At 42.5% G+C, this 13,507-nt stretch overlaps 1 pseudogene; it reads right to left on the reverse strand.

The window, feature by feature from the left end:
• Positions 1-7,551: 7,551 nt before the first annotated feature.
• LOC140492302 (protocadherin gamma-A7-like) lies at positions 7,552-9,927 on the reverse strand (annotated as a pseudogene).
• Between the last annotated feature and the right edge of the window lie 3,580 nt (positions 9,928-13,507).

A 13,507-nucleotide genomic window follows, 5' to 3' on the forward strand; every position in this document is an offset into this window, starting at 1 on the left:
ACGCCACTGTGGTTGTCAAAGGACTCAGAAGAGCTATCGTTGAACTGCACTGTCTCCTTCTTTTTACTGTGGAAGAGTTCTATAATGCTCAGCAGATTCAGTGGGCAGCTGATGTTCAGGAGAACCTTGGAAAGGCCGTTTCTGCTGACCAAGTTGAACACTTTGGTGAGGTCATTGAAGGTGACTTGCAAGGGCATATTCTGTTCTCTGTGCTTATGCAGTTGGCGAAGGGAGAAGGTCACGTCTACTGTTGACCTTTTAACTCAGACGCCACACTGTGACTCTGGGTATATACGTTCTGCCAGTTTCTGCAGGTGAGTCAAGATGCTTTGCTAACAGAGTTGAGGAGACACATGCCTCGGTAGTTGTTGCAGTTGTTTCTCTCACACTTACCCTTGTACTGGGCAGTGACCTTGGCATCCCTCATGTCCTGCGGTACAGCTCCTTCTTGCCAGAACTTACAGAGAACGTCATGCAATCAGAACAGGAAGCTAATCTTGCTGAACTTGATCAGATCGGGAGGAATGCCATCGTTAGCCAAGGCCTTACCTGAGGCTGGGCTGTTAATGGTCTTGCTGAGCCCTTCTACTAATGCCTCTGCATCTAGCTCATCCATGGTTGGCAAGCACGTGATGGCATCAAGTGCTTAAGCGGACATGGTATGCTCTTTGGAGTAGAGATCAGAGTAGTGTTCGACCCACCTCTCCATCTTCTGGCCTTTGTCTGTGACTACTTCCCCAGTAGAAGATTTGAGGGGGGATGTCCTTCTCTGAGCTGGTCCAAATGCCTTCTTGATGCCTTTGTCCATTCCCCTAATGTTCTCATTTATAGCGGCCACCTGAATTTCCTCAGTTAGCTGTGTCTAGTTCTCATTAGCACAATGCCTGCCAGGCTGCTGAACCTTGTTCCTGGCAGTCCTGAGAATCTGCAAGTTCTTCTCCCTAGCTACCCACGTGTACTCAGCTAGGGGACAGGCTTGGCTTAGCAACAGGGGTCATCATGGTTACCTTAGCCTCCAATCAGTAGTGTGCCTTGCAGGTCTTCTTCCCAACGATATCGGGGGATGTGTGGTGCATGGTATCCTACTAGGTTTCCCAAATCTCTGTGATGGGGTCTTCGTGTCACAATGTGCTGAGTTCTTTCCTGAAAGCCTCTGAGAACTGTTGCATAAGGTTCATCTTGCTGATGATGAAGAGAGGGTTCCCCTGTTGCTCAGTGTGATAGGATCTTTTAGGTTGCAGCCTGATTTTGCAAGACACTAAGGAGTGGTCTGTGTTATAGTCTGCACTGCGGTAAGAGAGTGTGTGGAGAATGAATTTGATGGTGGTGCGCCTGACCAGGATCAGATCGAGTTGGTGCTAATGCTTTGAAAATGGGTGTCTCCAGGAAACCTTGTGCTGAGGCTTTGTTTGGAAGTAGGTGTTGGTGATGTACAAATCATGGTGAGTGCCCAACTCGAGCAGTCGCTGTTCATTCTCATTCATTTTGCCCACACCAAAATGTCCAAGGCAACAGGGCCACGAGTTGTGGTCTGCATCCACTCTAGCATTGAAGTCTCCCAGAAGAACAAGTTGCTCCTTCCTGGGGATGCTGCTCATGAAGGGTGCAAGATTGTCATAGAACTCATCTTTTGTGTCTGACGTGGAGGACAGTGTTGAGGCATACACGTTGACAAGACTGACTGGGCCTGCGGTGGATGTTGAGATAAAGAGTCATGAGTCACTCTGAGCTATTGCTGCCTCATTCTACTGTGTTCATCAGGCTCTCCTTTACGCAAAGCCGACCCCGTGCTCTCTGGGCTCATCAGAGCCCTTCCCCAGCCAGCAAAACATGTAGTCATTACACTGAGCTTGCCTCTGCCAGCCTTGTTTCCTGAAGGGCAGCTTTGTCCACGTTGAGTCTCTTGAGCTAATTATTTATGGCAGCAGATTTCCTTGAGTCGCTAATATCCTGAAGGTTTTCTGAGAGGCTAGTCATCATTATCCAGATGTTCTAACTTCCCACTTTTAGAGCTGGTCTCTTTCATTGTTTTCTTTTATTGCTTGGTGCAGAGATTGCATTCTGCTGTTTGGATACTTCCTCATCCCCATGCACCCAATGAGGATTGCAGATTGTGATGGGACAGCACCTTACTGGCTGGGGGCTGCCCAGCTCGAGGTGGGTGATATCTGTACAGTGGGATTCAAAAGTCCCACCACCGTGGGGAGTGACCTCTGGCCTCACCCCATCTCAGCCCAGGTCTCTCACCCATTCCTATCTCTCTCTCTCTCTCTCTCTCTCTCTCTTCCCCCTGCCCAGGTCTCTCTACCCCAGACCCTGTTCCTCTTTCTGCCAAACCGACCTCTCCCCGTCTCCCCTCCTGCGGCCCCCAGACTCCAACCTCACACTTCCATCCCCCAGATCCCTTTCTGTTTCTTCCTCCTCCCCGGTACCTTTGTAGAGCTAGCGATAGCAGTGACCAAGCATGGCCAAAGCAGCTGTCTCGATGCCTTGACCTTGCTTCCTGGTCGCCGTCCCAGGTCCAGGCTCCCACCTCTCATCCTCCAGGATTTTCTGCTCCCAGCCGGTCAGCCACTTTATAGGGTGTGCCCCACCCTACCAGAGTCATTGAGAGCCTTGACCCCCTCCATGGGCGCCGCCCCAACATCCCCTAACCACTGCAAATCCACTGCCTGCTCCCATCACAGTGCAGCCTCCTATGACTCTGCAACTACTGGGAATGGCCATCTAAACACCCCCGCCCCACCGCATCTCTCCTAACTCCCACTCCTCGCTATATTCCTTCCTGTATCTATATGCAGATTTGCCTGTGTATCACAGATTGAACATTGACTTTTCTGGGCATTTCCCCTGGTGCTCCAGTTTCCTCATATAGTCCAAATGTGTGTGCATTAGGTGGCCATGGTAAATGCAGGGGTGATTTCTTCGACATCTGAGAGGCAGAATGTCAATTCACAGAGCCCTTCAGGGAACATCTCTGGGATGCACTTGCGAAACAACCCAAGTGCCCCTTGGCCAATTGCTTTAAGTCCTTTGGGGCAGCATGGTGGCTCAATGATTAGCACTGCTGCCTCAGTGCCAGGGAGTCAGGTTCAATTCCAGCCTTGGGCGACTGTCTGTGTGGAGTTTGCACATCCTCCCCATGTCTGTGTGGGTTTCCTCCGGGTGCTCCGGTTTCTTCCCATAGCCCAAAGATGTACAGGTCAGGTAAATTGTCCAAGCTAAATTGCCCATAGTGTTAGATGCCTTAGTCTGAAGCAAATGGGCCTCTGTGGGTTACTCTTCGGAGGGTTGGTGTGGACCTGTTGGGCCGAAGTTTCCACACTGTAGGGAAACTAATCTAATCTAAAGTCCGCCTCCCATCAACCAAAGACATGCAAGTTCTGCAGTTCCTCCACTGACAAATCAAAGCCACCCATCAACTGGAGGAAGAACCTCCCATCTTCCAGCTCAAGACCCTACAGCCACATAGCATCAACATCAACTTCGCGAGTTTCCAAATCTCCCTCCCCCACTTCATTTCAGATCTAACCCTCCAGTTCGACACCGCTTGTTTGACCTGCATCTTCCTTCCCACCTATCGCCTTTTCACCTAACTTACCCCTAGGCCCAGCCCTAGCCCCAGCTCCCTATTATATCTCACACCCCCTCCCCCCCACTTACTCCTCCAGATTCCTGATGAGGGGCTTATGTCCGAAACATCAACTCTTCTGCTCCTCCGGTGCTGCCTCACCTGCTGTGCTTTTCCAGTGGAACACTTTTTTACTGTGATTCTTCGGCTCCTGCAATCCTCACTTTCTCCTTATTAGGTTATGGTTCTCAGAATTATCAATGGATATAAATAAGCATATTTATTCATGAGAAGAATAAATGGAAATTCCCATAATATGGTGAAATCTCAGATGGGTATATTGCATGACATTTGTGAAAAAAAATCAGCAACATCGAAACAGGCAACAACAAAAAAAGCAAGGTAAGTGGTACCATTCAAAGCAAAAGGCCACAACAATGGTGATCCTGACAGACTTTTAAAAATTCTGTATAAGTACAGTGCTCAGATGATGAGAATAACCACGAATGAACATTGTTTACACACTTGAAGAACCATTCAGGAGGAACAAGAAGGTATCCATTTTACTCCAACCAAAAGACAATCTAAAGATAATTACCATGGGAAGTGGCATAGACATAACATTGCTTCACTAACTATCTTAAAGTGTTTCAACGGTTCCAGGAATGTCTGGAAACCATCGCCTTCATCTTAAATTAAGTTAACCAGGCCAAAGTAATCAGTGTGAATGCCAAAGCCTGAGATTTTAAACTATTAGAGGAGGAGAAAAAATGATAATATGAATATCCAAAGCAATTGATGAAATTATGCAAACTAAAGTAATAGAAAAAACTTGGTCAGTGATGGAGATGGCATTCTATAATAGGAAATTTCGCCGTTATTGATGCTGTAAAATGATACAATTCTGAATGCAGATGAGAATTATTATTTATTGTTAATTCATAGAATGTGGAGATCGATGCCTAAGCCACGATATATTGTCAATTCCTAGTTGTTCTGAGAAGGTGAGGCTAGATTGCCTTCTTAGGAAAAAGTGAGGACTGCAGATGCTGGAAGCCAGAGTTTAGGTCAGAGTGGTGCTGGAAAAGCACAGCAGGTCAGAATAGTGCTGGAAAAGCACAGCAGGTCAGACAGCATCCAAGGAGCAGGAAAATTGACGTTTTGTGCAAAAGCCCTTCATCAGGAATAGGGCCGAGACATCGATTTTCCTGCTCCTCGGATGCTGCTTGACCTGCTGTGCTTTTCCAGCACCACTCTGATCTAAATTGCCTTCTTGAATGGCTACTACATATTTGTTGTATGAAGACCCATAATGCAGTTATGAAGCGTGTTTGAGAATTTTGACGTACCAACAATGAAGGAAAGGCAATACATTTCCAAGTCTGTATGGTGATTCGCTGGGAATGGTACTTACAGCTGGTGGTTTACCCATATAATTCTTTGTGTGTCCTTCTGTATGATGGTGGTCGGAAGCTTTAATCAGATTGTCAAAGGAGCTCTGGAAAATTCCTCCAGTGAATCTTCTGGAGTGTACACATTACTGCTGCTGAACATTGACGGTGGTGGGATTGCGTATTTGTGAATGTGGTGCCAATAAAAGGATTACATTTTACTTGATTGTGTCAAACATCGAATACAGTCAAGTGGGTAATATTTCACTTGTAGATAGTGGACAGCTTTGGAGAGCTGAAAGTTGATTTACTCGCAGCAAGATGTCTCGCCTTGACCTGTTCTTGAAATCTTGATATTTTTTAGAGCTAATTTAACTCTGTTTCTGGTCAAGGGTTACCAGCAGCGATTACCACAGAGATGGAAATACCACTAAATGCCTAGGGGTGATAGTTAATTTCACTGATGTTGGAAATAGCTCGAATGTTACTTGCCAGTGCATACCTGAATATTTGTCCGTTCTTCCTGCAAGTGGAGATGGTCAACTTCAGTATCCGTCATCCCCTTCGAAAAGAATATTGCCCTTTTCAGATCACAAGGCATAATCTCAGAGAAAGGGAACGCCCATTTGAGACAGACAAGGGGGTGAACTTGTTTCACAAGGTAATGGATCCGTGGAATTTGTAAATTGCTGTCAAGGCTGGATCTTTAAGCATATTCAAGGCTGAGATCTTCCTCGAGATTTATTTTTAAAGTCTTTGATGCTAATTGTTCAAAATATCAAAACTTATCACCTATGTGCAATAAATATAAAATAAAATCATGTTTATTGCATTCTGGTTAATCTTCCTAAATTACACTTTTTTTGGAAAATCTTTATAGTTAGGTGTATTTTCTGAAAAGTGCCTAAGTTGTCAATATATAGGCTATTTCGTCATTCAACCTGGCAACTAAAAGACATCAGTTGTTTTATCAAAAATAGTTTTCAGTTACAAGTAGATGTGCCATGGACAGTAAATTAGGTCTTGTGATACTGAGTGTTGTAATACTCAGCGATCTAACTTATACTTGCTTTCAAATACTGTCATAACAGCAGACAGAAAAATGACAGAGGAATACGATATTCATTAAAAAAAAACAACTAAATGCCCTGTTTCGTCCTTTCATTACTCCTTGCAATACAAAAACAACAAACAACGTTTATTGAAGTGAAAACAAAACGTTGCAGAGAAATAAAAGAAAAACAGAGTTAAAGAGTCGACTATGACACCTTCAAAACGGAAAAGAAGCTGAACATTCTGTTGTTTTGTTATGCTAATAACAGAATTGGCAGGAGGACAAAATAGAAAACGTAGTGCGTGTTTTTTTTAATTCACTCACGGGATGTGCGCATCTCTAATTAAGCCAGCATTTATTGCCCATTTCTAATGGCCTAGAGCGAGGATAAGAGTCAACTACATTGCTTTGGGTCCGGAGTCATATGCAGACCAGATCATTTAAGCATGGTAGGTTCCCTCCCAAAAGAGCAGTACTGAACCAGATTGTTTTTTTATTCATCAGTCAACAATGGATTCACTATGATCACCAGGATCTTAATTTTAGTGCTTTTTTAAAATTTAAACTCCACCATCTGCCAAGGCTTTGAACCATAGTTCCCAGAACGACAACTGTCCCTGCCATGCTCATCGGGTCAGCCAACAGTGTTCCGTGCTAGAATGTGTTTCGAAATACCTTCCACAACAAATGGTAACCGGCATCTTATGGAATTTATTTATCCATATAAACTTGGAAACCTAGAAAGGCAAGGTGCGGACATCAGCAGATTTGCTGAATATGGCATGAACGCAGGCATAGCCTGTGTCTTTGCTTCTGTTCTCTGTTCCGCACGACAGGGAGGGGGTAGATCTCTGGTAGTGTCTCAGTTACTTATTGGTAGACAGCGACAGGAAGTCCCACGGCCAATAATTGCAGCAGCTGTTCTTTAAGCTAGACTATTCCAAAACATTTCTAATATACCCATCTGAAAAATTAGGAGTGCACAATTTATAATGTCTCGAACCCTCACAGACGTTGACAGCCTGAGTTTCAATCGTATTTGTAAATATGATAAAACATAGACATTCTTACGACACATAGTGGAAAAAGCAATGAATTTAGGGAGGCTCCAAATTGGACGCTTCTTTTCATTCCATGACTTTTTTGCATTCAAAGGTGAAGGCTTCCAGATCTTGAAAATTTGCATTCTGTTATTTATTATATCAACAAAAAGACACGAAATGCAGGGGAGAGAGAAATCACAGATAGGCACATCAATACATAATGCATCCAAACATAAATTGGGCACATGGATGCGTGTTGCCAATCATAGTATACTGTGCACTGTTCAAAACTTTTAAAAGATTTCAGGAATATCTTTCACCATAGTCAGATAGGTCCAAAGAAACAACGGTGACATTTTGGGTTGACCATGCCTCTTCCTATTACATAAGGATTTGATCAATTATGCAAAACGTACTCTCTCATCAAATATCAAAAGAAAAACTTTATTCTTCAAAGAGAATTGCCAGTCAGCATAAACATTATTGGCTGCGCTAAATCATTGCTTTGGTGTTCTGGATATTCACTTCGTTGAAGGGCAAAGTAGGATGAACAGGTTTCAAAAATAGAAAATCGCTCTTGGACGATTCCAGAGTTAAACGCACAGTATTCGGACTGACCAGGACCACCATAACATGACGTCTTCTTTCCCACACGAATCGGATTGGAAATATCATTCGAGTTTCTCTGTCTGTTACAAGAAACTGGAATGCTGTAGTCCTCAGTAATGTTGCTGTCTTGCTTAAACTTCAGTACGATCAGAAAAATTATGACTACAAGAAATAGAAACGAAGCTGACCCCAAAATGATAATTAAAGAGCGATTTAAATCCGAAAAATAATCGAAATATTTCACTTCAGACGTTCGTTCAAAGGATTTCACTGTAACATTGGATGCGATAGTAAAGGAGATTGTGGCAGTACTGGAGCGACTCGGCTGCCCGTTATCTTTTACCAAAAAGATCAAATTTTCAGTGGTGATATTTTGATCCCTAAAATATGTTGTTGCTCTGAGTTCTCCAGATAGGGGACTCAAAGTAAACTTACTGGGATGAGTGGCCTTCAATATTTGATAGGATAGCCGTGCATTTTGTCCAGAATCGGCATCAGTAGCAATTCTCTTAGTAAATAGGTCTCCTGGATGTACTGACTGCGGTCTAATCTCCAATAATGCTGAATTGTTCCACACTAGAGGTGAGACAATGACCGGCACGTTGTCATTTTGGTCCAAGATAATGACATTCACAATGGCAGTCCTACTTAGTTGGGGGAATCCACCATCCCGAGCTTGAACTTGGATGTGGAATTGTTTCAATTGTTCGTAGTCAAAGGAGAGAAGTGAGTAAATATTACCATTTTTGGCGTTAATCGTGACAGATCCCGGACCCTTTGGTAAATGATTTTCTGCAATGGAATACACAACGTCACCATTCTTGTGTATATCATAATCTAAAGCAGTAACAGTATATCTGAAAGCACCAGGAGTGTTGTTCTCCATCAGATACACGATATATGATGATTGTGTGAATTTCGGTGCCTGGACGTTTATGTCAGAAACAGGGACCAATATGTTTTTGTGCGTTGATATCGGGGGCGTGCCTCCGTCCCACGCTGAAATTTTAATGTTGTACAGAGGAGTCGTTTCGCGATGAAGAATAGCACTTGCGATTAATTTGTAATTGCCTCTCAAAGCCAGCTGAAGCTTAAATGGAATAATCATGGGGACTTCACAATAAACGTGACCATTTTGTGCGGAATCGAGATCAGTTACATTGATTACAGCAATCACAGATCCAAACTGCGCATCTTCGGCAACTGTGCTGGACACAGATGTTACTTTTATCTCGGGTGCGTTATCATTAACATCAATTAGTTCGACTATAACTTTGGCTCGTCCTACCATATAGGGATGAGCTTTATCCATTGCTTAAACATCAAGTTCGAAAGCACCTGACTCTTCAAAATCCAATACTCCTTGAACTACAATTTTTCCCGTCGCGGAATCCAATTTAAACAGTTCGCGATTTTTTTGGGAAACGTGTCTTGTAAAATGATATGACAGTTCAGCGTTTGTCCCTTCATCTAAATCAAAGCTTTGATTTCTACCAGTAGTTTACCCAGAGGCGCGTTTTCAGCTACACTGCTCCTATATATTTCTTGTTCAAATACAGGTGCGTTATCGTTGCTGTCCATGACAGTAATGAGAACTCGAGCTGTAGCAGATCTGCGAAGATCCCCACCATCGTTGGCCGTCAGGACGAGGTCATAGCTGGACTGTTGTTCACGATCCAGGGCCTTCTCTAACAACAACTCGGCGCTTTTACTCCCATCACTTCTTGTCTCGACTTCGATGCTGAAGTGCTCATTTGCACTGATATGGTAACTACTGATTGCGTTTGTGCCCACGTCCGCATCATGCGCGCTCTCGACAGGAAAGCGTGCCTCTGGTGTAATTAATTCGCTGATCTCCAATGAAAGTTCTTCCTTTTCAAAACTGGATGAATTATCATTTACATCTAATATTTGCACCACAGCGCGATGCATTTCCGACGGATTGTCGAGCGCTACTTCAAAAAAAAGGGAACAAGTAGAGCTTTGTCTACAGACCTGTTCCCTGTCGAACCTCTCAGCAATAATTAAAATGCTGTTTTCCAGATTTACCTCCACATTCTCCTTTTTATCATCGGAGACCACCCGAAGATTGCGACTTTGTAATTCCGAAACGCGCAGTTTTAAGTCCTCCGCGATATTCCCGACAAAGGCCCCATGCTCCAGTTCCTCCGGAATCGAGTAAAGAATTTATCCCAAAACCAGGTCCAATACACAAAGGAAGAAAATAAAAGGCATTCCGCCCTTGTGCGCATTCGCCATTGTTGTAGGTTGGATTTAATTGTTAAAACAACGAGGTCCCTCCTAATTCCTTAGATATACTGTATTACTATGTTTGGTATAATTACACGATATTAAAGCAAGAAATAAAAATATCAAGCGTCAGTCTTATTTCTGAATATGGCGGCACGTCAAACATAGAATCTCTCTCCCTCTGCTTCTGTTCTGTGCTGTCTTTATGGGGGAGGGGGGAGATCTCCTGTGATGTTTCAGCTCCTAATTGGTACACAGCGACACAACAGCCCAGTGTAATAATCGCAACAAATATTTCTTAAAGCTTCACAGTCGAAATTATATTTCCCAAATAGAAAGGTACGAGAATTAACATTATGGAATAAAAAAGTCTTTCGATCGGAATAGATAAGTGTACTTTTGTTCTTAGAAAAGCTTTGAAAAATGGTTCCTTTTGCAATCGAAAACTGATGTTCCTCCTCGAGTCGGAGTCATTTTTGTTTTTAGTCAGCGCCCGAACTATACCAGAGGATTTCCCAGTACGTTTGTCAATGTGTCATGCAATTTGGAAGCATTCTTTAAAGGATAACTGGTCGCACTACCGGAGCAACATAAGTCACTTGTGATATTTGATTTATGCACTGCTACATCAATTAATTAGACAGTTCATCAGTTCAATGTGTCAAAGGATTTAGTGAATTCGTTGGCATTATCAAACAGATAATAAACAGAAAAGCGCCAGAAACTTGCACGTTGTTAATCTGTGGAAGCAATCAGAACAATTCCCCTTTCTCCCTCCAAGATGTTACAATACCCTGCTTGATATTTTGGCATTCATTATCGGATGCAGGAAGAGCTGATATTTGGTAAACTGATGGAAAAACAAATACTTGAACGTATTTATATGTATGTTCAGCTCTGCATTTAACATAGGTATTTATTTTATTTTTGACACTTTTTTTTAGAATATGACACGACCTCAACGACAGGGCCATAGATTCATAATTACTAATGGCAGAGAAAGAAAAAAAGAATTAGTCCCATGGATTCCAGGCAGTCCCCTCCTGCAGCTCGATCTCCATTAGCTTACAGAGTTATTTCCATGCTGTGCGCTCCCATTTGCATAACAGCTAATTGATTTTCTCTGCTTGCATTAAATAGAGTTTGCTTGATAATTTCCATTTGCCACAGATGCAACTTCATGTTCACCGTGCATTCTTGGCCCAACAATAGATCAATGTCATTGGGTCCTTTGCATTATCAGCGATGAGATGTTCCTTGTCTATCCTACCAAACCTGTCGTGATTATTTGTGATTTCTCTCAATCTCATTTGTTCTAAGAAAAGTAGCACCAAATTTTCGAGTGACTAAAACCTCTGCTGTGAATATTTCACATTATTGCAAATTAGTTTTGCACTCTCACAATATCTCACATAGCCTTCCTACAATGTGTTTGTCAAAATCTGGTACACTTCTCTTGTTCATCCCGAACCAGAGTTTTATGAATGTCCTCCATATCCTCTCTTCATTGCTTTATGACGTCCAAGATACCATGGGAGTCACTAAACATTCTTGCAATGTATCTTGTTACCTTCAAACATGAATTACATAGCACTTCTCTGTTTTATATTACATTTGGCGTGAGCCTGCTCATTTTGCTAGCCTGTTTATGTCCTATTGCAAGTGATGCATACCATCCTATGCGTTTGCCATTACTCTATGATTGAAATAAATGTCAAGTCTTGAAATTGTACTCTGCATTGCAAGCCCTAAGAGATTTATGTGTGACAAAATAAAACAGTTTTTCACTTGGTCATTGGGGAATATTGGCATTCTTCCTCTAATCTAATTTTTAAAATTACCATGACTTGTTTTTTTTTTCCGGCTTTCAGGCAGTTTTCTTTTGTGTAACTCGATAGCGATCCTCCAGTTCCAATACTCTCAATTTTGTTCACGACTCCTGCTGTCAAATGCTTCTTTATGAAGTATGTAGAAAACGTCCAATGGATTCCTTTCACCAGTCTTCTCTGTTGCTTCACCAATGCATTAAATAGAACAAGTTAATCATGAGAAGCCTTTTTACAAACACGTGCTTATAGATAGATAGATAGATAGATAGATAGATAGATAGATAGATAGATAGATAGATAGATAGATAGATAGATAGATAGATAGATAGATAGATAGATAGATAGATAGATAGATAGATAGATAGATAGATAGATAGATGAAATTTTGGTCTCATTCCTATCAGAATGATGTTGTGAAACTTGGAAGTGTTGAGAAAAGATTTACAAGGATGTTTCCAGGGTTGGCGGATTTGAACTGCAGGGAGAGGCTGAACAGACTGGGACTGTATTCCCTGGAGAAGCAGAGGCTGAGCAGTAACCTTATAGAGTTTTATAAAATCATGAGAAGCATGGACAGGATAAATACACAAAGTATTTTCCCTGGGGTGGGTGATCCAGAACTAGATGGCATAGGTTTAGGGTGACAGAGGAAAGACAAAGAAGGGACCTAAGGGGCAATTGTTTAACATAGAGGATGGTGCGTGTGTGGAATAAGCTGTCAAATAAGTGATGGTGACTGGTACAATTGCAGCATTTAAAAGTTATCTGGATGGGTCGATGAATAGGAAGGGTTTAGAGAGATATGGGTCAAGTGCTGGCAAATGGGACAAGATTGGGTGGGATATCTGGTGGGCATGGACAAGTTGGACTGAAGGGTCTGTTTCCGTTCTGTACTTCTCAATGACTTTGTGAGCCAGGTGTATCCACTATAAGTGAAAATAAAACGGAATATTGTTCATTTATGTCTTGTTCATACATTTCAGAGTAAATCCAACCAGCCCATTATTACATCACGAAACTCTCAACGGCCATCAACGTGGTTGGAGATGTCATCAACAAGACTATACAACAGCATTTGCTCAGCTGTAACTTGCTAACTGCTGCTGAGTCTGAGTTCCTCAGGGTCTAATTATTGCCATACCCTGTTGCTGCCGTGGCCCAAACATGGAAAAGAACAACAGTCCAGAAGCAACACTGATTGCCTTTTTTTGTCAAGACAGCATGCAAATGGATGCAAAATCAAGCTAAAAGAAAGTCTACGAGAAGCAGAGGGAAACTCACCTCGAGTTGAAGATAGGGGAAAAAAAGCTTTTTGAAGGTGAATAATGGCAACACCAGTACATCACTGCAAGAGCTCCAGCCATTTTCATATATTTCATGAATAGGCTTCCTTCCATCATTAGAACAAACGTTGGGATATTCACTTACAATTGCATAGTGTTCCTTTCCATTCACTATTCATCAGACAATGAAACATCTGTGTCCATATGCAGCAAAACAGTGCCATATTCAACCCTGTATTCTTACGTGACAAATAACATCCACACAACACGATTGGCCATCAATGACCATCTCTACCCCTCCTCTTGATATTGAACAGCTGTATGACGTCTGAAATCCCTCCCTGAATCCTTTCTGTGAATATCAATGGCCAAAGTAATTAATGGACTACTCCCATTACTACTACGACTCCAACAATGAGTCAAATGCTGGCAATTCAGCGGTGGGGGGTTCACGTCCTGGCAATCCACACCAATGCT

This window comes from Chiloscyllium punctatum, chromosome 20, assembly GCF_047496795.1.
Source record: "Chiloscyllium punctatum isolate Juve2018m chromosome 20, sChiPun1.3, whole genome shotgun sequence".
Lineage (NCBI taxonomy): Eukaryota > Metazoa > Chordata > Chondrichthyes > Orectolobiformes > Hemiscylliidae > Chiloscyllium > Chiloscyllium punctatum.